This window comes from Lonchura striata, chromosome 21 (genome assembly GCF_050655825.1).
Source record: "Lonchura striata isolate lonStrDom1 chromosome 21, ASM5065582v1, whole genome shotgun sequence".
NCBI classification, from domain to species: domain Eukaryota; kingdom Metazoa; phylum Chordata; class Aves; order Passeriformes; family Estrildidae; genus Lonchura; species Lonchura striata.
Genome location: NC_140723.1, coordinates 4499860 through 4525300, shown reverse-complemented (window position 1 = coordinate 4525300; position 25441 = coordinate 4499860). Strand labels below are relative to the sequence as shown.

At 42.3% G+C, this 25441-nt stretch overlaps 1 protein-coding gene across 13 annotated transcripts in view; it reads right to left on the bottom strand.

Moving 5' to 3' along the window:
- The window catches only part of LOC110472503 (uncharacterized), a 111214-nt gene that overhangs the window by 52162 nt on the left and 33611 nt on the right, over positions 1–25441 (bottom strand). Inside the window, exon 1 of one of the 13 annotated variants that reach the window (XR_014949795.1) lies at positions 23813–25441. The exons of 9 other annotated variants lie outside the window; for them this stretch is intronic. The gene's annotated coding sequence lies outside the window, so the exon portion shown is untranslated. 3 more of the 13 variants (XR_014949798.1, XR_014949792.1, XR_014949793.1) reach the window with 3 other exon arrangements.

Genomic DNA, 25441 nt, shown 5'->3' with positions numbered 1-25441 from the left:
TATGGCCCATCACCACCTTGGCACCCTGGCTATGGCACACTCCAGCCCCTCAACTAAAATGTAAATTTTAAGGAATTTAGAGATTTTAGAGGAGCTAAGATTTTAGTTAGAGATAAGCTTTACTAGAGTTAATTAAAATAAATGAGTAGGCTTGATGAAGTTAAGAGTTAGTAGTTAACTAATAATTGATTGCTTGACAACACAATGTTCAGTTAGCTGGATTTATAATGAAGAATATATAAACTGACAAATTGCTTTTAGGAACACAAGACAATTGTGGGCCTCCTCTGCTCTGAAACCAATTGAAGACAAGGAATGGGAGTTCTACCTAGAGTTCCTTTGTCATATTTGCATTGAAAGGGTAGAAAGGTCAAAATGAGGAAGACTTCATTGACTTCCTCATTTTGGGACCCCTCCCCATGAAAGGGACACTGACCCATTTCAAGGAACAAACCACTGCATGCTGAACGGCTTTTGGAGTGATTAGCATACAAAGTGAGGAATGGGATGTACCATGAATATGTATTTGTATTTTGGGTATTCAATACTTGTATGGATAAAAGGGTTCTGTAATCACCTGGAAGCTGCGGTGTGGATTTGGGAGCTATAAACACACACTTTCTAACTTTAAACTGTTAGAGAGTTTTTGTCTGTCACAGTTAGATATCAGTACTAGATCAATATCTATTGTAAATGCAGGCGAACCCAATGGGAAGCAATACTGATGTCTGACTCAATTCAGAAGGCTGAACAATTTCTTTATTATAACTATGCTAAAATGCATTAATATACTATATGAAAAGGAAGATACTAAAACTACATACTACTTTAACTCTAACACAACTCATGACTCTCTCTCGAGCCCAGCCACAGATGGATTGGATTGGATTGGATTGGATTGGATTGGATTGGATTGGATTGGATTGGCCATCAGGCTCAAACAATCCTCACCAGAATCCAACCAAACATTCACTCCAGGTAAACAATTCAACAAACACATTCCACATAGGAAAAACAAGGAGCAGAAATGGAAATTGTTTTCTCTTTCATTTCTCTCTGTGCACCTCTGAGAGTGAGAGAAATGTGCTTGCCACATATATCCATATTTTTTTAATAAATCACCACCTCTGCCCTGCGCTGCGGGCCCGGAGCCAGGCACGGCCCCAGCAGAGCGGAGTGCAGGGATGCTCCCAGGGGATGCTGCCCGCACCGCTCCCGGCCCCGGAGGATGCTGAAGGGCAGCCCCGCTGGAGGAGCCTATTAAGCATGTGTAATTTGTTCCTTGAAATGGGCCGGTGTCCCTTTCATGGGGAGGGGTCCCAAAATGAGGAAGTCAATGAAGTCTTCCTCGTTCTGACCTTTCTATCTTTTCAATACAAATATGACAAACTCTAGGTAGAACTCCCATTCCTTGTCTTCAGTTGGTTTCAGAACAGAGGAGGCCACAATTGTGCGGGGCCCGGGGCGGTCACCGGGGGATGCTGGCCGCACCGTTCCCGGTTCCGGAGGATGCTGGCGGAAGGAGCGTGCGGGGCCCGGGGCAGTCACCGGGGGATGCTGGCCGCACCGCTCCCGGTTCCAGAGGATGCTGGCGGACGGAGCCGTGCGGGGCCCGGGGCGCTTACGGGGGATGCTGGCCGCACCGCTCCCGGTTCCAGAGGATGCTGGCGGACGGAGCGTGCGGGGCCCGGGGTGGTCACCGGGGGATGCTGGCCGCACCGCTCCCGGTTCCAGAGGATGCTGGCGGAAGGAGCGTGCGGGGCCCGGGGCGCTCACGGGGGATGCTGGCCGCACCGCTCCCGGTTCCAGAGGATGCCGGCGGAAGGAGCGTGCGGGGCCCGGGGCGGTCAGCGGGGGATGCTGGCCGCACCGCTCCCGGTTCCAGAGGATGCTGGCGGACGGAGCCGTGCGGGGCCCGGGGCGCTCACGGGGGATGCTGGCCGCACCGCTCCCGGTTCCAGAGGATGCCGGCGGACGGAGCCGTGCGGGGCCCGGGGCGGTCAGCGGGGATGCTGGCCGCACCGCTCCCGGTTCCAGAGGATGCCGGCGGAAGGAGCCGTGCGGGGCCCGGGGCGCTCACGGGGGATGCTGGCCGCACCGCTCCCGGTTCCAGAGGATGCCGGCGGACGGAGCCGTGCGGGGCCCGGGGCGGTCAGCGGGGATGCTGGCCGCACCGCTCCCGGTTCCAGAGGATGCCGGCGGAAGGAGCCGTGCGGGGCCCGGGGCGCTCACGGGGGATGCTGGCCGCACCGCTCCCGGTTCCGGAGGATGCCGGCGGACGGAGCCGTGCGGGGCCCGGGGCGGTCACGGGGGATGCTGGCCGCACCGTTCCCGGTTCCGGAGGATGCTGGCGGACGGAGCGTGCGGGGCCCGGGGCGCTCAGCGGGGCTCAGCGGCCCCGGTGCCCCGCTGCCGCCCGTGACTCAGGCAGCGCCGCCGCTGCCGGCCCGGCCCTCCCGGTTCCGCCGCTTTGTGAGTCAGGCTCGCACCCCGGGCCACCCCCCGAACGCTGGGACGTGCTGCTTGATGCTCCACAGACCTCTCCTTGCTTTCAAAGCCATCTCCTGCGCCCCGGGAAAATCTCCCTTTCAGCGTTAACAACCAGGAATGACTTAACGAAGCAGAGCGAGGAAGCGCTTGAACATCTTCCACTCTGCGTGCGAAGAGCGGAGCGCATCTGCTGACTACCAGCGGCGATGGGGTGGGAAGGCAGCTGCCTTCTCTGCGAGGGAGGAGAGAGCTGCTCGGTGATGCTCTGGGCACTACAGGAAAAGCTGTCATCTTCAACAGCAGCGCCCTGCCTCTCAGCGATCTAACACCCACCGCTTCCACAGCTCCTTTCCCCCTGGCTAAAATCCATGTTTAATGTAATGCGCCTGGAACACTAAAGAGGAATTAAACTGCAGCTACAGCTCTTAATTTGGCTAGAAGTGTTAAATAGCAATGGAAAAAAGTACAGCGTTTGTGTAACCTTGAGGAGGAAGACCCCAAATATGTAAGTCAATTTGTAATAAAGTCACCTTCTGTGAAATGTGAATGAAAATGGGCCTGTGTGCCTTTTCCTGGGACTCACACACCGTCCAGAGAGCAGAATGCAGTTTTTGTAAAGCAGCAGGATTCACTGGCACCTCAACCCTTTGCTAGCAGAGGAGAGTAGAAGTGCAGCCTCCCAGGAAAAGTCAGGAATGTGGGCAGGATAGGAGACAGCCACTCCAGCAGTGATTGAATTTCCTGAAGAAACTTCGGGAGAGTGAAGAGTTTCCTCTTGGGGAGAGGGGGCACAGGGTTATCTGTTTCTACTTCTTAAAAAGAGGTTTCTTTGGTTCTTCAGAGAAATACAGTAACTGAAATACTTATACTGCAAAGATTCATGGATCTCTCCAGGTTCTGGGGTCAAAGGCATGCAAATGCTAAGGAGCAAAACCTCCCAACTCTATCAACAACTACAAAAAAACATTAATTTTGTTTCAATTATCTTCTGTAAGGGCAGACATGACCAGCCAAGACTACTCCATCTTATCTACCTGCTTATGATGAAATTTTTTTTTGTCAGCTGCTATTCAAGTGCCCCACAAGCCTTCAAACACCATACACCCTTCACCTCATGCCTCAATTACATGCATCCTCACCACAAAACAGAGTGACTCAAAGTCTGCCCACACAGATCGTGGCCTAGACAGCTGCTGATCAGGATGTGGAGGATTCAGCCACATCCTGAAAATGGAAGAGGCCACAAGTAGGACAGACAGGATGGCACTGACAGGCGTGTGAGTCAGAACACAAGGGAGAAATGAAGATCCTGTTGACAGCATGACGAGCCTGGAGGCAAGAGGGAGCCTAATTTCTAGACACATACAGAATGGTGAATCAAGATAAAACCCTTCTGCAGCAGATGCTGTAACACTCTCTCAGGACAAACTTCTGAGCACAGAGATGTATAAATACATAAATACGTCAGGACCTGTATGAACAGCTCTTTAGGACAGGAGAGAAGGCTTCAGAGAATCTTTTGTCATTATTAGTTATGTTAGAACAGACTGGACCTTTGTCTCTCTGTTAACTTTTTGAGTCAACTCCATGGGTCACCAGCCAGAAAACCCAACATGAAATGCAGTCTGGTGTTTTGTTAATAATATACTCTGTGTTTGTTCATGTTCTTTAATCACATGGTTTTTGCTCTGTGGAACATCCTGTCTCTCTGGCCTAAGCCAGTTCAGAAGTAAAGATGCTTTGGACTGAATCCAGGCACCACATACATTTTTGTCTTGCTCTGGAAACCCTCTGTCAATTTAAAACCATTCAGCAGAGTTAGTATTACTGTATTTGCCTGAAGAACAAAAGGAACATGTTTATAAGACACAAAAACAGATAGCCCTGTGCCCTCCTTCCTCCAAGAGGAAACCCTTCACTCGCCAAAACCAAAAGGCTAACATACCAATAAATGTATTAAAATTAACTGCTCATAACATGGCATCCATTGCTACTGATATGTTTCTAATAAATCAGCAAATGTGGTAACTGTTTATTTTTCTGTATTTTCATACTAAGATCACAGCAGTAATATATCATACTAAAGTGCTTGGTTTGTCTGGTTTTGTGCAGAAGATTTTGGGGATTTGGGTATGTTGAAGTAATCTCTAAAACTTGTATTGTGTTTCTACTTTCGAGAAAGTGGTTAAACCACCAAATATGGCTCCAAATCACTGCCACTGTTGGGAGCAGAACATATTATACATAAATATAATATGTACCACTAAACTGTTAACATCTCCGTTTCCTGGATAACTGACAGAGCCTCTGGGTTCCCCACTGCTGCCTCCTGAGCTATGCAAACTGGACAATATGCACAATACTCACTGGAGAATAGTCCCAGTGCAGCAAATCCTCCTTCAGGTCCCCTCTGACTCATGCTTTCACAAGTTGGATAACAGGTTTTTATTCAGCCACGCTGATTTCCACCATGTCACTCTGAGTTTACAGAACACCTCAGTGCTTCACCTTCTGCCCTATTTGCAATGGATAAACTACTGAAACTGTGTCAGCACAATCAGGGCAATAGGATCCACAGAAGACACAATCAAACCAACCAGCACAACAATGAAAAAAAAGCCCCTCAAGATTTCCAGATCCCAAAAATACAAATAAACTGTGTAACTCAAAAGCTATACTAATGTGGAGTATTATTTTATAATAAGAACCAGCAAATAAATATATTGCTGAAATGCCATTTCAAACCAAGTGCACATATTATTTGTAACATAAAGAAACCAGAACTGACCATCAGGAATTTGAAATAAATGTTTTACATGGACATTTTAGTCTGAAGAGACCTATTCTGAAACTAAGCAGATAAATTAAGCAGTAATTAGCAAAATCACTGCAAAACAGTTTTTCCATTACAAGAATGTTTAGCCATGTTCCCCACAGAGTGATTGATTCCTACCTTACAGGTAATATTCAAGTTAACCTTCACTGTGGAACAGGTACAAATGTGCCCTCACTATTAACTCTCCTGTTGGATATTAGCCATAAAATAGCATAGCTACTTATTGTTAGAGATCCACTATTAAATGGGATTTGTGGGTTTTATCTTCCATCCTAAAATAGATTAATCTGCACCTTCATTGAAGTATGAGCATATAATAAGAGACTACTAATAAGAGACTACTTGTCCTACACAAAAATAATCAAATAATCTATTACTGGGTTTCTGAGAAACATTTTTTTGTTTTCTGTCTGTGAGACAATATTTTTTATATATATTTTAAAAAGTTAATGCTAATTAACACACACACTGCATATCCAGTAAGAATGCTGGTCAAATACTGGGGCAAGAATGAGAAGGGATCTGTTGACTGCAGTGTCATTTTGTTGCCATTGACTTTATATAGAAATAACACAGGTATTTTATATATCCCAAAATTTTGCACTTGGGATGAACATGAATCAAACTATATTATTTGGAGCCAAATGAATGTGAATGAATGTCATTCAAAGTGACACAACTGGATGTGACCCTGAGACAAATTCTTGTTACTTCTATGTGTGTGTGTGTTTGCAAACAGAACTCATGAAGCACATAAACCACAAGTTATTTCTAATTTTATCTTCTTTGTATTTCCTACAGAGAGAGAGGCATGTACTGAGAGTGGGCCTCTCTCCTGACCACCTAATTTTGTCCTGCTAATGCTACATTTGTGTCATTTTGATTTTGTAAACTGACTTCTACCTGGTCTGTCCCTTGCAGGAGAAGGATGCTCTTTGGACCCAAGAGGAAATACTGAATACACACCATGCAGCTTGTTATGCTGCCATTTTCACAGAAAACAGAGTTTTCATCAGATAAAACCATCAGATCCATCAGATAAAGCAGCTCTGGGAGTAGCTGAATTAGTGGAACCCCAGTTTAAATGGATTTTGTGGTTCCTGCCTGTTTTACAGTTCTCTGCTGTCCTCAGCTTGTGGCAATAAAACTCTTCTCCACTTCCTGTCACAGTAGACTCCTGTGTAATTACACACCAGCTGCCACACCTGCTCACAAACCAGCTGACTAAAAGTCTGGAGAGACAAACCTGACAAAGTTTGATTCAGAGCATTCTTGCACAACAGTTCCCCGTCTTCCAAAATGTGTATGAAAATAAGAATACCCAAGACTACATTTCTTCTTTTTTTGCCAGAAATTTTCATAGATGGGATTGTACTCATCCTCACCAAGTACTCAAACACCCATCTAAAAGGCAGTTTTGAGAAACAGGAAACATAAAATTCTGACACTCAAATGTCTTACTTTGTCATTAACCTTATTTTCCCAAGAAACGCTCTTACCATAGCAACTATTACATCTTAATAGTTATTTATTAGGTAAATATTAGGACATGAAGAAATCTTAAATAGGTGGTCTGATAACACAGGACTTTTTATTCAAAGGAACACTATTCACTGAGGAAAAAAAATTTACTCCACACAACCTGAGTTCTTATTTCTAGCAAAAAATCTTCTTCTGTTAACAAGAGAAACATCACCTTATTTTCTCCCTTGCTATCCTATAATTTCCTTGCATAAAAATTCAGGTAGCATTGACACATATGTACACCTTTGGAGAGTAAAAGACCAGTGTAAAGCCCACTCCCAAAAATTCAGGAGTCTCCTCAAAGTAACAGTTATGGACCTGGCAGTCTGTATCTGGTTTTAAGTTTTATTACATCTGGAAGTCTGTATCTTGTTTCAAGTTTTATTATATCCAGTGTGATGTCCAGATACTGTTCATCCTGAGCCTGTGTGGCTGCAGCTGCTGTGAAAAGTTCATTACAGCAAAAACCAACTGAAGAAATAAGAGCAAAGTACTCTTGTCCATAAGGCATTTTTTAGGCTTGCATAAATCTCTTGTAGGGTGTTGAAATTACTATTCTTTTTTACAACTGTGGGAGACAGAACCAAGAAATGGGTTTGTTCAGAGTTCCACAAAAAGCAGAGCAGAGCTCCTCAGGGCAGCAGAGAGCAGCTGTTTCTGGAGAGAGGCTGGATATGCACACAGATGGCTGAATTGCTGAAAACTGGGAAAAGGCAGGAGTAGAAAATTAACCTGAAATTTCTGGGTTTGTACATACCCAGTGTCCTCTCCAGGAGAGGAGATGAAGGAGAGGACAGCCCCTCTGCCATTTCCTTTCCACCTCTGCACATTTCTGTGACCCAAATCCCCCTCCCCTGTAGCAACTCAAGGTTCTGGTGCAGGTGAGACCTTTACCTGCCTCTTGTCCTGCCTCAGTGTTTTGAGATTCCAAAAGCTTTCTGCACCTTCACTTGAAAAGCTACACACACGTCAAACCTCTACAGAGCTGAATTTTTTAAGTAACAAAACTTGTTGGACAGGTGGATCTTGAAAAAGAAAATCATTAGAATTTAAATCTGGAGAAGACTAATGGGATACTCTGCAGTGATCTGACACCACAGACACCTAAAGTTTTACACAGTCACTTCTGGAGGCAAAGAGCAAGTGTGAGCTGGATAAAATCCTCAGGAAGAAATCCAGACAGTATTGATAAACTTCAAATGACTGTACAATCACCTCACAGTAAGAAGCACTAGTGACAAATCATCCTCACTTTTCCAATACCTTGCCTTTAGAAATATATTTTTCTTAAAGGAAAAGCTTTTTTTGTTCATATCTATATATATCTTACCTTAAATCCTGACAGTTTACAAGTAGTTTTTAATGCCATGGTGTATCAAAAAAAAAAAAAAAAAAAAAAAATTAAAAAGCCCCCGGAGTCAGTCCTGTAAACCTCCTTATTTAGGGAAGTAAAACATTATTTGAAAACAAACAAACAAAAAACAGCTTTAAACTTCCATACTCAAGATAGAGCTAAACAAACCAATGCCTGTGTTTTGTTTCAAGTCTGAAAACTTCAGGTTGGATGAACTCCAGAAAGGCTGAGTGAATTTAAACATGCCAGAAGAATCATAAATTTTGCTTCTATAAAACAGAAGAGTGTGTTTTGCTTGCCAACAGGACACCAAGAAACCTTCCCACGAGGGAAGGAGAGGAACAATAGATTTTAAGCCTGCCATCTGCACACTCTTCCGTTACATTTTGAGAAGTTAAAATAATCTTCTGGGGATGAAAGTCTAAAGCAGAGAGATTATCTCCCTGAGAGAACCAGAGAAAGAGCAAAAGCACTGAACATGATCTGCAGGGCTGAGCACACAGAAGGGTCACACACTGTTAGACAATGCCACCCTGCACTCAGGTAACCCCCAGCAAGAACAGCAAAGAGCCTCCTCCCCCAAGGACACAAAGGATGAGATTTTTTCTCTATCTCCATGTGAGATGACTCCTTTTCTACATTATAGCCTCTAAAGACAACTCATTCATTTATTTTTCTTTTTTTTTTTCCTGTCTTTCTAAAACACTCTGTGTTTAGAGATAGTTACTCAAAAATAGAGCAATCAGGCAGGGAAGATTGTAAGGTGCAGTATTTAGGTATTAATTGGCAATATCAACTTTCCCCACAATCAATTCTTCATCCACACAAGCAAAGCAAGATGGTGTTTTCATGCCCAGTCCTGATCAATATTGTACTTCAGCAATTAATCACCTTGCTAGAGAGGAGAAAACCACAAAGGAGTGCCTTTGTCCTGTCTGTGCTTTCAGCAAGCCTTAGTCTGTAACGTTAACTGCTAAATATTGGACATCTCAAATGGTTCAGCTGGTTAGATTCCTTTTCTCTTTAAACAACACTGTTGCTCCATTTTCAGCCACAAGGAGAACAAGAACTGTAATAGTTGTGCACAGCCCACTTTAAAATACCAAAAAAATCCTAATTGAGTTACAATCCAACAAGTCCAGCTCTTGAAGTCCATCCTCACTCAAATGGAGCTCCACAAAACAGAAGATGTGAGAACTGTGACAGGTCTAACTCAGGAAAATTTCAAGAAATCCCCAAGACATCTCCTAGGAAGTTTGTTGGTGCCCATCTGGTAAAGAATTATGTACAATGACATTATGAACTCAAAGGTACAGCAATTTAATATTGGAGTATAAGAGTATTTTATATTTTTTTTTCTGTGACCAAGAGGAACATATTTACATTGGGTGATGGAGAAAGAATAAACAGAGGAGCAACATGTCTGAAAAACTGGGAAAGTGTCAGCTTCAACACCCTTAATTTTGTCACAGAGAAGGAGCAAGATTGCCTTCCCACAGCAGGGGCTTGGCAATTCAAATGGCCACGAAAGTCCCTCTAGAAAACAGCTTGGGAAATACATTGTGAAAACTGTCTAAACCACAGTCAGAGAAAAAGAAAGTGGATCAAGGAAGGGAGTCCAAAACAAGTAAGACTGTCCTGTTCAGAAAAGGGCAGGGCTGTGGTCAGCTGTGTATATATCATGTATTTTTTTGCTTTTTTTTACATTTTCCCTGAAATATTTTAATCTGCAGATATGACAGAGGTACTCTACAACTTTATGATTGAATAGACTAAGAATATTCAGGTGCTGTAGAGAAGAAAAGGCTCTCTGGGGACCAAGGGATCAATACAAAGCAAATCTTTCTGCAGCTGATACACTGCTCTTTTTTTTGCATAAGACAAATATTCTCTGAAAGCAAGTATATTCCACATGTAGATATGATTCAGTCAATCAAATTAATTACAGGAAGTCAGAAGAAACAGGCATTTGCATTCTAGCTCAGTTGAGAAGAGAAAATTAAACTCCTTATAAATGTAAGTGCAGTTAATGTCCATTAAACATGTACCATGCTTACTGGCATCTAATCTGTTTAAAAGCAATTCAGTTATCAGTCTGCTCTAAAATAAAAAAAAAAAAACAAACCACATAATGAACAGAGCAGGCCAGCATATTTATCAGATAGGCACAACTACCATTAAAATAAATGTTTTTCCAGGCTGTCCTTTTCTACTTGCAGTTTGTTTCGTACACGTACAGCAGAAAGGCAGGACAAAAATGTTCTCATGGACTGGAAATAGGCAAAGCCAGGAGTAGTGCATGAGGATTAGCAAGGGCTTCCTCAGCAGGGAACTCCAGCCTTGGGACAAACCATCACAAGGCACAGCTGAAGGCTGCTGTGAACTGTTAAGCCTGGAAGAAGGGAACAGACTGCATCCATGTGAGTTGGATGAACATTTATAGGTACATTTATAGTATTTTAGAACTCATGGGTTTATTCATGCTCAGAAGCCCACCTCAGCTGGGAATGCAGTGTCATGACAGTGCCATGAGATCAAGGAAACCACTTTGGCAATTACTCCTTTCTGTAGAAGGAATACATCCCAGCAATTCCATCCTGGCATTGTTCTATTAGTAAAGAAATCATACCCAACCAGTCCCAACAACCCTCATTAGCAGGACTTTGAAGACTTCAGAATTGCAAATTGATCTCCTATGCTACAAACAAAATCCTTTTGAAAATGCTCTGACCATGAGTGATCCTCAGCAGCCCTGCTGCATCCAGGACATTTTCAGGGACCAAGCCACACACTACTTGTATTTCTGCTTAAACTTGGGTCTTGCCCAAAGAAAGGCCTGGCTTTTTTCCACTGCAACTCTATTAGCATTGCCAGCAAAGGGAATTTATGCAGAGTAAAGGGACTGGCTTTCCTTCTACAATAGGGCCAATTGTCTCAGGCTGCCACATTCAGTTAAATGTTTACTTTGTTGTTTCACAACTCAACAGGAAAGGAAAGGTCAGACAGGCCCTACTGCAGAACAAAGATTTTGTCATTCATCTATTCACCTCAAGCCAAGATTCCAGTGGGAGACTACTGCTTTCCAGTTTTTTCCCTCTTCCTCCAGAAGAGAGACACCATGTAGTAAATTAACACTCCAGCAATTCTACCAGTCTGGTTTCATATTCTAAAAGAAACATTAGATGTCAAAGCATTCTGTAAAGGTCCTGAAAGAGGAATATTTCCAGGATTTGCTCACCAAGACTGGCTCACAGAGAAAGATTAATGTCTTGAGACTACCCATGAATACCATCCTTTTTGGCACACTTGAAAATGAGAGCTATAGCACAGATAGAGCCATAAGCATGCAGTTTCCTGTGACACAAAATTTCTCCTGCTTGAAGTAGTGGAGACCCCATTCAAATTCAGTGTTCCAGAATCTGCTTTTGCCAGCACAAGGGTAAAATAAGAACAACTGTTTAACAGGAATTGAGAGTGTTATTCTTGCTATGAATGGAAAACCTATCGTCTCACTCAGTTGATGAAGCATGAATGCACATGGAAGACATTTGGCCATCTATTCCATTAAAAATAGCCAAAATTTTCCTTAACCTGTGCATATTTCTTTCTCTGTTCAATTAACACAAGGAACAGAGATTAGACAATGAAAAACAGATCAGAATAGTAAACAATTACTGTGGAGAAAAATATACGTGGGTCAAATAAGCATAATGTAATTCTCAACTAATGGCAAAGATGCTCTGAGCCTGTAAAGGAAATGTGGATTATTGACTCCTTGCATGAATAAGTCGTGCCCTGATGAAACTTGTACTACACTGTGATGGTCTGAGTGGCCAGATGGTTGTTGGGACACTGCTTTGGATGGGGTGAGTCACATCCCAGCAACACCTGTTTCTTTCCACTGGCTACAGAGGAAACTGAGATAACCAGATCCAAATCAAAAGTCTGTATTTGAACAGGCAAGTCCTTCCTGCTTTGTTTCTTCCTCAGCTACACATGCAGTTCATAGGTTAAACAATACCCTAGGACCTGAAGAGACTGCTGTGCCTGCAGAATCTGGGAGATTTCATCTTTCTGAAAGACCATAACCTCAAAGACACCATCTCATACAATTTCCAGCACACACTGAGGAATCCCAACCTGGGAGTGCAGGAAAGAGTTTGGAGATGACAGTGGACAACAAAAATCACAACCACAGCTGACTGAGCAGATGTGAATTACCCAAACCTTCCATCTTGGGAGCTGCTTACACAAATTAAGCAGCACTTGTTCCATAGCTGGTTAAAAGTGTGTGAGCCCCATTCAAACTGGTGAGCAACCTGTGCTCCCTTCTGGGATGGCTGAGATGGCAAGAATCTTTCTGATTCCCAGACTCATTAAAGAAGCTAAAAAATCCCCCACTGACCTAAGGTGGCAGCAGGATCTGACTGGAGTAGCACAGATTTCTTAAAAACAGTCAGTCTAGAAACAGTCAGCCACATATGTCAGTGATGCACAGAAAATCCCTGGACATGGCTCAAAACTCTTCCTCATAAAGGTGATGAGAACATTCCTGGGCCAGATATTCTGGCTGCAAGTACTGTCCTCACCACTAGATGAGCACTTCATCATTCCCAGCAACCCATACCAGTGGAGTCCTGACTTCTTTAGGAGACAGCCAAAGATCAGGTTTTTACAGATCAGCCAGACCAGGTTCTTCACTTCAGAGTGGTCAGAGATCTTAAAATAATCTTCAAATTCACATATGGCTATGGATATATTTTGTCAAGTAAGCAGAATTTTCACTCCCAAGTCAATACTATTACATTAGCAAAGAAAGTAGTTTCCTATACAAACTATCTTATATCAATACTATCCTGGTCAAACAGCAATTTAAGCTATGTTTGAAGACTGAAACACCACCACTGTAAACTTGCAAATGGGTAATATGATCCAGAGTGCTTTAACAATATTACTGCAAGATTACACCATTCTAATTCCACCAAATCACTTCATCTTACATTTTGAAACTGAGATGTGAAAGGTCAATTACAGTACTTCATTCATAAATTCATATTATGTCAAAGTACTGACCTCAGGTCACAGAAATAATGCAAGCAGATTTAGAATTTTGCTCATTAGATCATGTACAAAGTGAAAGATATTTCATTTTTCTTCACAATTACTCAGAAAAGACCATGACACAATAAAAAATTTGTCAGTGGATTTTCTTGTAACATTGGGGTTTTTATTACTCAAGAATTCCATGTATTTCAGTCTCTTGGCTAACACAGAGTTTAAACAGGAGCACCCGGAGTGGTTTTTAGAACATACCAGCATATTTTATTTTAAAAACCACAAGGACAAGCCCTCTGCTTTACAAACTTACATGTACTTGTGTGTTTCATTTGGCTGACTGTAAATCCAGCCTCTCAGAGCTGAATCATTACAGTTTGATGACACCAAATAAAGGATAGTGGCTCATGTTCTAATGTAAACAAGTGGGCAAAGTAGAAAGTCAGAGACAGAAATGAGCTGTGCCCTATTAGGACACTGCCCCTCATCTTTTGAACCTTCTCAGAAGGGAAATTGGAGAGCACAGAGGAGCAGCAGCACAGAACAAACATAAATCTATTTTGCAAAGAGCCTGAAGAAACTGCACCTCTGTAGAGCACAGAGATCTGCTCAAGGCACAGTGCAGACCCCATTAAAACGAAGAGGATGGTGGGGACACAACTTTAACTTTCTGTAAGAGTCAGCACGGCAATTTAGGCTGTGATCCAAAACCTGGGTGTGCAACCTCAACTCAGTTGTGCTGAGAGTCCTGTTGAGACATATGAGAGTGTACAAGGTAAAATCGTGGACAAAGTGTAATAATCAAGATGTGAATAACAGTCCAATGATTAAAGGAAGAAATACTGGCATGAAAAGGTAACACAAAGCCAAAAAAATCCAACAGGAAAGAGAGAGCAAAGAAATTTCAGGTTTTGTGCCACTTCTGCTCTCTGTGAGATCCCAGTACTTCTCCAGATATTCTGAAAGTGCTCTTTGACTGCCATTCACTAAATTCCTATTTGAGTCAGGGAAAAGTACTGGCATGAAAATGAGTGCCATACATCTTCCTTTACAGCCCTCCACATGATTCACAAACAATTATTTAAAAGTTATAAAATTGTTCATCTATGGGGGTGAGTCAGAGAACTAGCAAGTGACTCGTTTTCCAGACCATCTGCGTGGACATCAGAGACTTTTGTCAGGATTCCTACAAGACCAAAACTATTTGTGAGACTGATTGCTTTGTGGCAAAACTCTGTTGTCAGCTGATTAAAAAGATACTGTAAGGAGAGAGGTGAGGCTCAGGGTATTGAGGACAAACACACACAGTTTCACCAGCCGTATTTACTTTTACACATACATGGTGGACATATTTCCAACAGCCTATTGCCACATGACTGAATGCAAACAACAGTTAGTTAATGTTGTGACAGCAAATAAACCCCCACACTGTTATGATTACAAGCATAAATACTCAAAACTATTGATTACAAAGATTAATATTATCTACCATTTGGTAACACCTAGGAATGAACATGGCAAAACATTTTAAAACACCTGTGTTGGTATATACCAACATATGCTGGTGTGTTCTAAAAACCACTGTGGGTGTTGCTGTTTAAATTCTGCGTGAGCCAAAGGAATGAGATCTGTAAAGGTCCTCCAGACACCGTAGCTTGTTTTTTCTCTAGGTTGATTTTTCCCTCTCAGAAACTTGACTGAGTACTAATAAAGGCATGCCAGAGTTAAACCTCTTCTGGATACCAAATACTACGGTAAGGTAAATATAATCCAAAAAGGATATAATTTCTATACATATGCTACAGTCATATACTGCAATGCACACTCCAAGCAAGTGAAAAGTAAACTTCAATTCTCCTAAAGCTTTATTCCTGTTCAGTTTTTAATGCCTCTTCTTTTTACAAAGTGGCTCATGATAGTATGTAGGTGGAATCTGGAAATGAAAGGCTGTTCCACAATCATGGTTATGCTGCATGCTGAGAAGTTAATTTTATTATTCATGCATTCCCAGAAGAGGCCAGAAGGACATGGGTGTCACAACACATGGACACATCTACAAAACACATTCTGTACTTGTTTTGATATGGGGATTATTTCCCATCAGCAGGAAGGCAAAGCTTTATTGATCTGTCAGAAATCATCAAGGGGCCATTCACCCCTGATGTGACGAAATCAGAGTAAAACTACTTTTGAATGAATTTTTCAGATTGCAAAAAGTTGGTTAGGTACCAGAGGTAGAATGTAGTGCTCCAAATGCTGAAGTTTGTGGAATCTAGGATCATACTACAACACTACTATACATAATGTGCTTTTACTTATCTTTAGTAACAACAACACAATGGCTGTAAACTGTGGCCAGATTGATTTAAAACCACTGGTGTTTAACAGTATAATAGCCAACTCCGGTTACATTTTTGGCATGAATTGCCAGAGAATGCCTGATTTAAGAAGCAGCTGCTACAATTACAGCTATACTGAGAGATTAGGCATGCCTTTGAAATGTACCTTCATACTGTCAATAGGTGTGTTTGCAACTCAAGGCAAACTGAAAATAAGCAAGGTGAGCTAGAGTACACATTGGGACATAGAAAATACCAACCATCTTGACAATCAGCTCTTCAGACATGAAACAGACTCTAGAAAATCTGTCCTTAGCATTTGTGGTTTGCAGCACCAATAGCCCAAAGCCTTCAGCTCAGAGTGAATAAGCAGGAAGAGAAGTGCTTGAGCAGCTCTGACATGCCGAGTCCTGCACACCACAGCGCGGTGCTAGAGACCAAGGGTGCCTTGGTGCGCGCTCACCCACGCTGCCCTCACCCCTACCTGAGACAGGCTCGCTGCCCATCCCGTGAGCTCTGTGCCCACACAGGCTGTGTCACACAGCCTCACACCACCTGCACTAACCCAAAAGGAAGAACTGCAGGGATATACAAGCGGGGCACAGGAACACAAATTCTATCCACTCTGTGCTTTTCTTTGGCAGCACACAGGTTCTGCAGTATGGGCAGTACAGCTCTGCAAGCTGCCAGCTCACAGCTCACACCAACTCTAGGAAAAGGTTGGCACAAGTGTCACAGGACACTGCCTGTTTGATCTAACTACAACCTTGGACTAAAGCTTTTAGGCTCTGTCCAACAATAATGTTTATCAGCTTGCTTTTTACAATTAAACTCCCTGCTCCCAAAAAGAAGCCAGGAGTTTCACTGAGGTAGCAATAACACAGAAGTATAGAGGATGATTCTCAACTACCTATGTAAAGTTCAAAGTAATTTCTTGCTAACCTTGCCTCTTTAAAAACTTTCTAAACATAATTTGGCACTGTATTTTAAGTTGACCACAGGAAGCACAAAACGGGAAAGTCCAGGAGAAGCCTTGTCTTCCCCTCAGGCACTTCCTGTACTGGTGACAAAAGCGTAATGCAAAATTGCTAAGAAAGTACTTCATGTTTAGGTTACACTTTGTCTTCCTTTTAGGCAAGCAATATTTGTTCATCAAAAATCACAGCCTTGTGAAACAACAATGCCCACCTCTGCATCACTGTGTCTGGTTAGACTCTGAGCTTTTGGGAACATGTCTCTGATAAAATAAGTTAAGGAGTAAACTCAGATAATAAACTCAGAGAATGACCCAAACCAAATCTCTGTTTTTCCTCCCACTCTTCAAGCACACTGGGTGCTTAACAGTGATTTTTTTTTTTTAAGTTTTTTTTTTTTTTTTTGAGGAAAGAAAATTACCTATACTCCACTCCACTAGCCTTGTAATCTCTTCGCTAATGGAAGAAAAAGCTCAAAGGTCCCTTTAAAGAGAAAGCATTCCCACGTATAAGCAGACACAACAAACAATTGAAAAGGCCACAAATTGTTTCCTGATATTCACACTTATGCAATGTGTCCTATCATGTCAACAGTGAATTCCCTTTTCCTGTTCAGATATCTAGGCAATAAAGGCAAGAATATGCAAAAGACAAAACATTCACAAAACCTTTTTCACAAGTATTAATCTCTTCCTTCCAATGCTGTCTACAAGATAGTCTTATTTTAAACTCTGTTTGAGCAGAATCTGTAATACTCAAAAGTCTCAATTCATGTTTGGTCCAGCTATGATTTGACCCTACAGAGAAGTAAGAGTTTGGTGTGTGCTAACAATTCATTTCTCATCTCTGCTTCATTTCCATAGACAGAAGAGGAGCATGCACACAGCAGGTAGACAGAGCAGGCTTTGTTTCAGATACCTGACCTGGATGACTGGAGAAGCAGGATCTTGAAGTGTCTGCTCCTTAATCTGGACACAGGATCTAATCTGTGCTGCACATCCAACAGGGATGCTTGGTTCCCTATTCTCACTGCATGGCTCCCTATTCTCACTGAAATCTCCACATGCTAAGCCATCAGCACACTTCTCTCCTGTTCCCCTCAGCTCCTGACAATCTTGAATGAAAGAAAACTAGGCAGCAAAGATTATATCCTTAACAACGAGGGTTATTGTATTTGTATTCACACAACTGACAAAAGAAGAGGAGAGGAATAAAAAAAATCAACACTCAACTTAGTGTTTGCCATAGGTTTCATAACTTCAGGTTATTCTCACAGCTCATTGGAAAAGCAGGACACAGGTTTTCACTGAAGGTGAACATGGAGTCTTTACAGTCTCCCAGTTCATTATGGTTGTTACCACAAAGGCAGGATCAGTGTGCATGCTTCTGTGAATTTGTTAATGTTCAGTACTGTCCACAGAGCCTTCAATACTCCTTCCTACAAAAGTGCCAGTGATTTCACCCAGCTCTTGCAACTGGGAGGGCTTTCCTGTTATAAAACGAAATACTACCTTCAAATCCTTCAGCAATAAGTAACTGACTCTTCTGTGTTACTACAGAGGGCATTTTTTAGAAAACCTAGGTAGGTGTTGGGCAAACTGCAGCAGGAGAATCTTGCTTGTGCCAAGAGATTTCAGAGTGCAAAAGACAGATAAATGTATAGGAACCAGACTTGGGCTCCAGCTGTAACAACATTTCTCCCCACATTGAGAGACAGATGCTGTGCCTGATAAAAGCAAAAATCATGCAGGGAAAGTAGCTTTGTAAATCACCTTCTAAACCGCAAATCAAGGAGTTCCGGGACTTTGACTACTGCAGCTAATGGGCACACAACAAAAGGCATGACAGGTCCTGAGGCAAGTAGAGATAAGCTGTCTTAAATGCCCACAGTCTTTGAGCTCCTTACCAGCATCCTGCTAACATCAATTCAAACCACAGCAGTTCCTCTAATAATCCACATTAAAATAGTTCTAATGCCTCATTCCTACTGAAGGAAGCTATTTACCTGACTTTTCACTAACAACTGACCCACAGACATACCCTAGATTGCCAGTCTTCTCTGTATGTTGTCTTCTCATCAAGGCCTAACTCCACTGACATTATTCCTCCATGTGATGAACCCACCATGTTCTATTTGCAAACCCTTCCAGATTGAAACTTTCTGCTGCAGATGCTGAGGGCATCCATAACTTCATGATCAGACAACACCAAAAGTGACATGAGAACGTGTGCCCACAGCAGTGCGTGGAGGACACCTGAACAAGAGCAGTTCCAGTCACTGTGCAGGGGCAGGATCAGCAAAGATGGGCAAGTTTGAACATAGATTCATTCATAACAAATGTCACCATGTGGGAAAAGTCATGGTCACTTTGGTGGGTTTTACAAACAGTGAAGTCCAACACTTCTGACTGAAAAGACCATGCCAGTTAAATGTATTCCAGTTTATCAGCACGAACTCTTTTGGAAAGGATATTATGTTACATTCTATTCCACCAGTACAGCAGCTGCCAAACTGCAGTTGCTTTGCTGAGAGATGATTTCAATCTAACCTAGAGAAACACGCAAAGTAATTTACACAAGAATACAGTAAACAGATCTTCCATTTGGAATATTTTTATGTGTCGAGATCAAATTCAGTTATGTCCTGATGAAACTTAAAAATAAGATAGGGGGTTTTTTGCTTCAGAATAGAAAGTATTCCTCTTGATTTAAAACATGGAGTACAGAAGATAGATATCTGTCCTGTGTCTTGAATCCTTTGAGATCTGGCACAACTCAAACACTGGTAGTATCATCATGGGCAAGCTTAAAATTAGATAAATAAATAAACAAAAATCCTTTTAAGAAGGTTTTGTTTATGTTTACACCCTCCTGTCATCTATATGGGGATGCAGGACAAACCCAAAACCTGGGGCCTGTATTCCACATAAAGAGCTCTGCAAAGGTAGAAAAGAAAGCATTCTGCATTATATACTTATATTTCTTTTAAAGTCTTACTGAAAATCTGTAAATCTTCAGTTTCATCATTCTGAGTTTTTATATGGTAGGTAAATAAAATACACAAGAAGGTGAATTTATCTATAATTTATTTGGACAGCGTATCAGTCTCCTACTTTCTCAGGCATGCCTTCCGATATGAGAATCCTATCTCTTAGCAAATATATATCCAGGTAATTGTCTCCCTGATGATGCAAGTGTTCCTTAATACCACAGGCAACATTCTGTTCCTGATGCTACTGACCCACAAAAAAGCTAGGGGAAAACAAGACATTACAACTGCTGTTAACTGTCTTTGCTGGACAATGCTATGCTTAGTTTGCTCTCAAAAAATTGAGATTTTTAGGCACAAATGTGCCTCAGAATGTGTGCATTACAACTAAAGACTAATTCTTCTAAGCTGGTCTTTTCCCTTTCCATACAGCCAACAGCATTCTGCTTTACAGATAAGAAATACTGCTTCCTGTACACAGAGCCATGCAAAATGGTATTTCAGGAAATAATGGATTTTTCTAAACCTACAAAATAAATACCGCACCCCAAACACACCTCCTGACTTGTTTTCTCTTTGAGACTCATAGACTGCCTGCAGGTACTGCTGTGCTCATTCTGCCTCTGGGAAAGGTGATAAATCTTATCAAGAAGTAATTAGGACAGAGAACAAACTCTACTGTCAGCTGAGCCAAGGCAGATATATTCTGTTAGAGTTCCTTCTCCAACACTTCCCTCTTACCACTGCCTACTTACCAACAAAACTGACCAAATGAGTCAGTCATTGAAGCAAAATTATGTAATGCATAAAACTTTGAACTAGTAACCTCCAATATTCTTTGAATGCTCTTGAATAACCTCTGCATTAGTCAGGGAGCAGCAGGTACATTTTGCTACTGCCTTGGTGAGTCATGAACAAAAAAAACTTGGCATCTCCCACAGGTTTGTGTTACCCTCCTCCTCATGTTCTTCCATGACAAGCCAAGGTTTCCCAAACTGGGCACGTAACACGAGCACATCTGTGATGCTGGCTACATCCCTGCTAGATCCTGCCAGTGACTCATTCGTGTGTGCCCCAATCAGCCAGAGCTCCTGATCTGTGCTCCTCTGTGTTTACAGGCACCCATCCAATAAAAAGGTGCATTCTGCCTCGGAGATTTACCAGCTAACCTTCACCTGAAGACAATCTGAGTGCCTAAGCAGTCTAACCTTATGCTTCCTGTAGGTGTTTTGTGTGTACAGATTTCCAATTTCTCAGGAAATCCACTGAATTACAAACAGCATTTCCCAGTGATTTAGTCTTCACTAGCTTAGACAGCCCTTCTGTACAGAGGCAAACTTCAAAACCTACTGCCTTGAGAGATGTTTCTGAAAGTTGCTCCTTCAAGCAGTAGGCACTGTAGATTAGCACCAGACCTACTCAAAATATCTGGATATTTGTCAACACCAGATATCCACCAAGTTGTCTCCTACAGATCTTTCCTTGCAGAAATTGCCAAAAGAACCTTTTTAAAGCTTTTGACTTACTTAATACAAGCAATAAATATAGTCTAGAGACATCTGGCAGTACCTAGGAAGGTGAGGCATAATTGGTATCAAGAAAGGTAAGGTAGGATGGCCCACTGTATTTACCTGCAGACTAAAATGGATTCAGTCAACATTTAGTTGAATGTATCACTGGTAAGGACTGAAAAGATGAAGAAGTTTGGTTTGGCCTTAGTTGTTTGGATATTTTTTTTAAATAAAGACAGAACTGGCCCAAGAGTCGAGCATAAGAGAGTTAACATCTTTCAAACAAAAAATGCCAGCTAGAACAGATGTTTTCCTCTTGCTAATGCAGCATTCTTCCAGCTGGTTTTTGTCTCAGTGACTCCAGACAGTAGATCTCAATGGACAGGCATAAAGATTTATAGCTATTGTAATGTCAACTTCATAAAACTTTATCTTCTCTACACAAAACACAGAAGCAAAGGTTTGACATCCTTCCTGGTTTTTTTTTTGGTTTTCTTTTATGCTGTGTAAGTCTGCATGCATCATCAAGACAAAAAAAAAAAAAAAAAAAAAAAAAAAAAAAAAAAAGACTAAAACTGCCGCAATCCCACTATAGTCCCAACAGGCACGTTTATGCAAAAAGCTCTTAAGTAGAAAGAACTCCCAAGAACACTCTTCTTTCCTTCCCTATATAAAAATCAAGAGATTTTAAGCTTCTAATTACTAAAAATTTAACTCAAAATTGCAGCTTTCATAAAAGATGCCTGGCAGAAAACATCTTAGTGTTCGCTGAATTCTAACATAAAAAAGTATTTACTTATTTTACAGCTAAATACTTGGAAGCTGACAACACCAGGATGCAGGGCAAGCTGTGCTGTTTTACTCACCAGCTCCAGTAAGCAGAGTGTTACTTTCTCTACAAAACAGGCCCAGATTTCTTAAATCTGATGTGGAATTTAAAGGAATTAGCACATTCAATTAAGAAAAAGAACCTGCTGTCATCTATGCAGTTGGGAATTTGTGTGTGTTTGGACAGCAGACCTGGGTCAATGCTTCTCTAGCTTCTACAACTTATACAGTTACATCAGAGTGCTCAGTAAGCTTAAATGAAAAAAGAACAAATATTCAAGAGTACAAATGTCCGTTTTTTACACTGCTGAATGAAGCACCCTCACTAACTGCATGTGCCCTTTGTAAGCAGGCAATGACATCTTGGCTGACACATCCATGGTTCCCAACATCCTCTGAGTCACAAGTGAAGCTGCAGCTCCTGCACATCCCCAGTATCCGGTGTTTGCAACAGGGCTGTGGGAGCACACTGACAAAGGAGTAAGGCGAAGAGCTGAGCAATGACTCCTCCTCTGATCCATACACACTGGCCCATTTGCATCACCTCCTGCTCACACAGGAAAAATCCAGGCTCTCCATCACTGACCATCTCCAGTTTGTGCCTTGTGTTAGGCAATTTCTCTTTTTCAACAGCAGCTTTGGGGACTTTCATTTCCTTATCCTTAAATATTCAGTTATCCTGATAGCGTTTCAGCTTCATAAAAATCAGCTCAGGATCTTTGCACTGCTGGTCCTTTATGGGCATGATCTCATTTTAGAAAGCCTTGGAGAAGGCAAAAATTAGAAGTACACCTTGCCATGCCAGCTTTCAACAAAACAGATGTTCATTAACCCACGCTAACTGTTCCTTACAGAACTTCTCCATTCCCTTGGTCTCTTTGCTCAGCAAGCAACAGAAATGGTTTGCTGCCAGAACCACTAGTGGCTCAGTAAGCATTCCAGCTTTCCCACTCAGCATTCCAGGCAGAGGAATCAGCCACAGAGGGTTTTTTTTCCTTTCCTCTAAATAACACACTCATACGAAAGTTCGCACATGGCAAGCACTGCACATATTTTGATGCGATAGGAAACATCTGGCAAGCAGAGGCTGGAGCGATGGAAATCGCTCTAATTGGTTCTACAGAAGACAAACTACAAAAGAGGCCACGAGGTGAGGACATTCCTGAAGTTAACACATTCATCACAGCAAGGAAAAGCTGCAAAGTAAACTTGAACTGCCTGCTGTGACAACTCCAGAAGCTTTTTGCTGAGCCCCATGCAAATAACTGCTCTAACTTCCTAACAATGAATACTGGCAGTAATTGCCTAAGAACAGAAGGAGGGAGTCTCTCCATTGCTAGTAGGTATTCTGGATCAAAAAAATAAGGATCCATCTAATTCTGTGTCTTGCCTAAGGGAGGTTGGTCCCAGCACTAACTTCCTTTAAAAAGGATAGATTAAAAAAAAAAAAAAAAAAGCCCTACAGGTAATAGCTTTCCTTAGTGAGAGAGAGAGAGAGCTAACCTGGTTATCAAATTTCTTTTGTGCAATTCCCCACCACTTTCAGCCCAAAAGGCCAACACCCATTGTACTCTCAGTGATCCCCCTGGCTCCAATGCCTCTCTCTGATGTGGAAAAATCACTTCCACTGCTTACACCAGAGCCTCTTAAAGATCCAGCTCCCACTTCATAACCTTGGCCAATATCTGAGCTAGTAGTTTTATGACTAGGAAAAGTACAACCTTCAGCAAGGAGAATAAACAGGTGACCACAGGAGGGGACTGCTGGTGAGACAAGATCAATCAAAAGTGGAGATTTCAATCCTTAAGAAACTCTCTCATGTGGGGTTTAGAGAACAGCCTCTCTCAACTGCAGGCAAGATACAAATGGGATATATGGCTCAGCAAGCTGCCTCCTATCCACAAGGGCTTACCTGCTCTGAAAGAAATTTCTCCAAGAATTCTGCTGGCTAGTTACAACGGTGTTTTAGATACACAGTACTGTAAGAGCCTAGCCAAATAAAAGTCAGAATTGCTAGTCACAGGTGCTCTGAGACTGGGAATCCTTGGGAAAGGACTATGGGCAGACTCCTACCAACTCCAAGCACTTGTGGATTGCCCCCTCTGACACAACTCCCAAGAGTTAGTGAGGGTCCCCAGCAGGCTGGCAGTGCCCTGGAACCCATCTAAGCCAAGTTTGCAGCAGCCTTGGAAGAATCCACATGGCACAATCTTTCTCATCCAATTAAACACAGATGAAGTACAACTGCATTTTTCCAGTTTCCATAGAAAAGCAGTGCTGAAAGTGACGCTTTGGCTCAGCTTTTCACTCATTTCTGTTTTGTAGTCTAGTTTCTTCAGACACAGCAGCCAGATCTAACATACTTAAGAGGAGTAGCCTCTTCTGAATCCTATCCAACCTGAAATACTGGATTTGTTGGCCAGAGGCCCAGGTGAGGCTGTAACTGTGACACTACATGCAATACCTCCGCTTAACCTTTTCCCTCCCAAATTGCCAGAATGTATTTCAGCTATTTTGACATCCTAGCAACAAAGATCACTTCACATACAGCTTTTTATTTCACTTTCCATTTGAGCACGCCTAATGCAGGGCTCTGCAGCCACTACCTCAGTGCAGTGCCTTCCAAGCCCTGACTCAGAGGCTGTGTGTTGCAGGGCTCAGTCTCCCCAGAGGCCCCAGGGCCAGAGGCTGCTGTGCCAGGCACCTCCAGGCTCTGCTGGGGAGGGGCTCAGCAGCACCCTCACCTTTGGCCAGCTGCTCACTCTGTTCCACCCTCCTGACTCAGCCTCAAAGAACAGCCAAGGGAACAATGTCCTTTTCTTACTATTTGTGCAAATAGGAGTCTGTAGGACTGAGCACAAATAGAATCTGTTCTTTGAGCAGATTTCTTTTCAGAGAATCCTGCAGTTCCATTGCAAGGTGTTTATAAACATTTTTTCAGCCATGTCACAGCTAGCTGACTGAAAAAAAAAAAAAAAAGCTAAACTAAATCAAATAAATTCCTAGGACACATCAGCTGTTGTGAAACCCATTGTCTTTAAACACACCAGCTGTAGGGGAGTTTCTGTCCTTAGTTCCTTACTTCTGTCCCATATTCAGGAAGAAATTTTAAGCAAGTTTCATTTGTCATAAAAAACCCCTTACAGTAATACATGTAATTCTTCATGCTAGCATTTTTAGAATGCAACTTTTCTGAAGTTAAACATTGTGTTGGTTTTAAATATATCAAAGCAAACAATGCATATTGTAGGGTTACATTTGGAAAAACAGAATTTTAGCAAGCTGGACAAAGGTGCTTTGAAAGCTTTCTCTTTTCTTGTGCTTAGTACACACTGGATTGTATGACAATTTACAGTGGGAGAGACCTTGGGAGGTCTCTGTTCCAACATCCTTCTCCAGGCAGGATCACCAGTTATTGGGTCAGACCAAGTTGCTCAGGGTTTGATTCAGCCTGATTTTGAAACCCTCCATGGGCAGAGACTGCACAACCACTTCTGGGCTACCTGTTCCAATGCTTCACTGTGAGAAAGGCCCCCCCTTA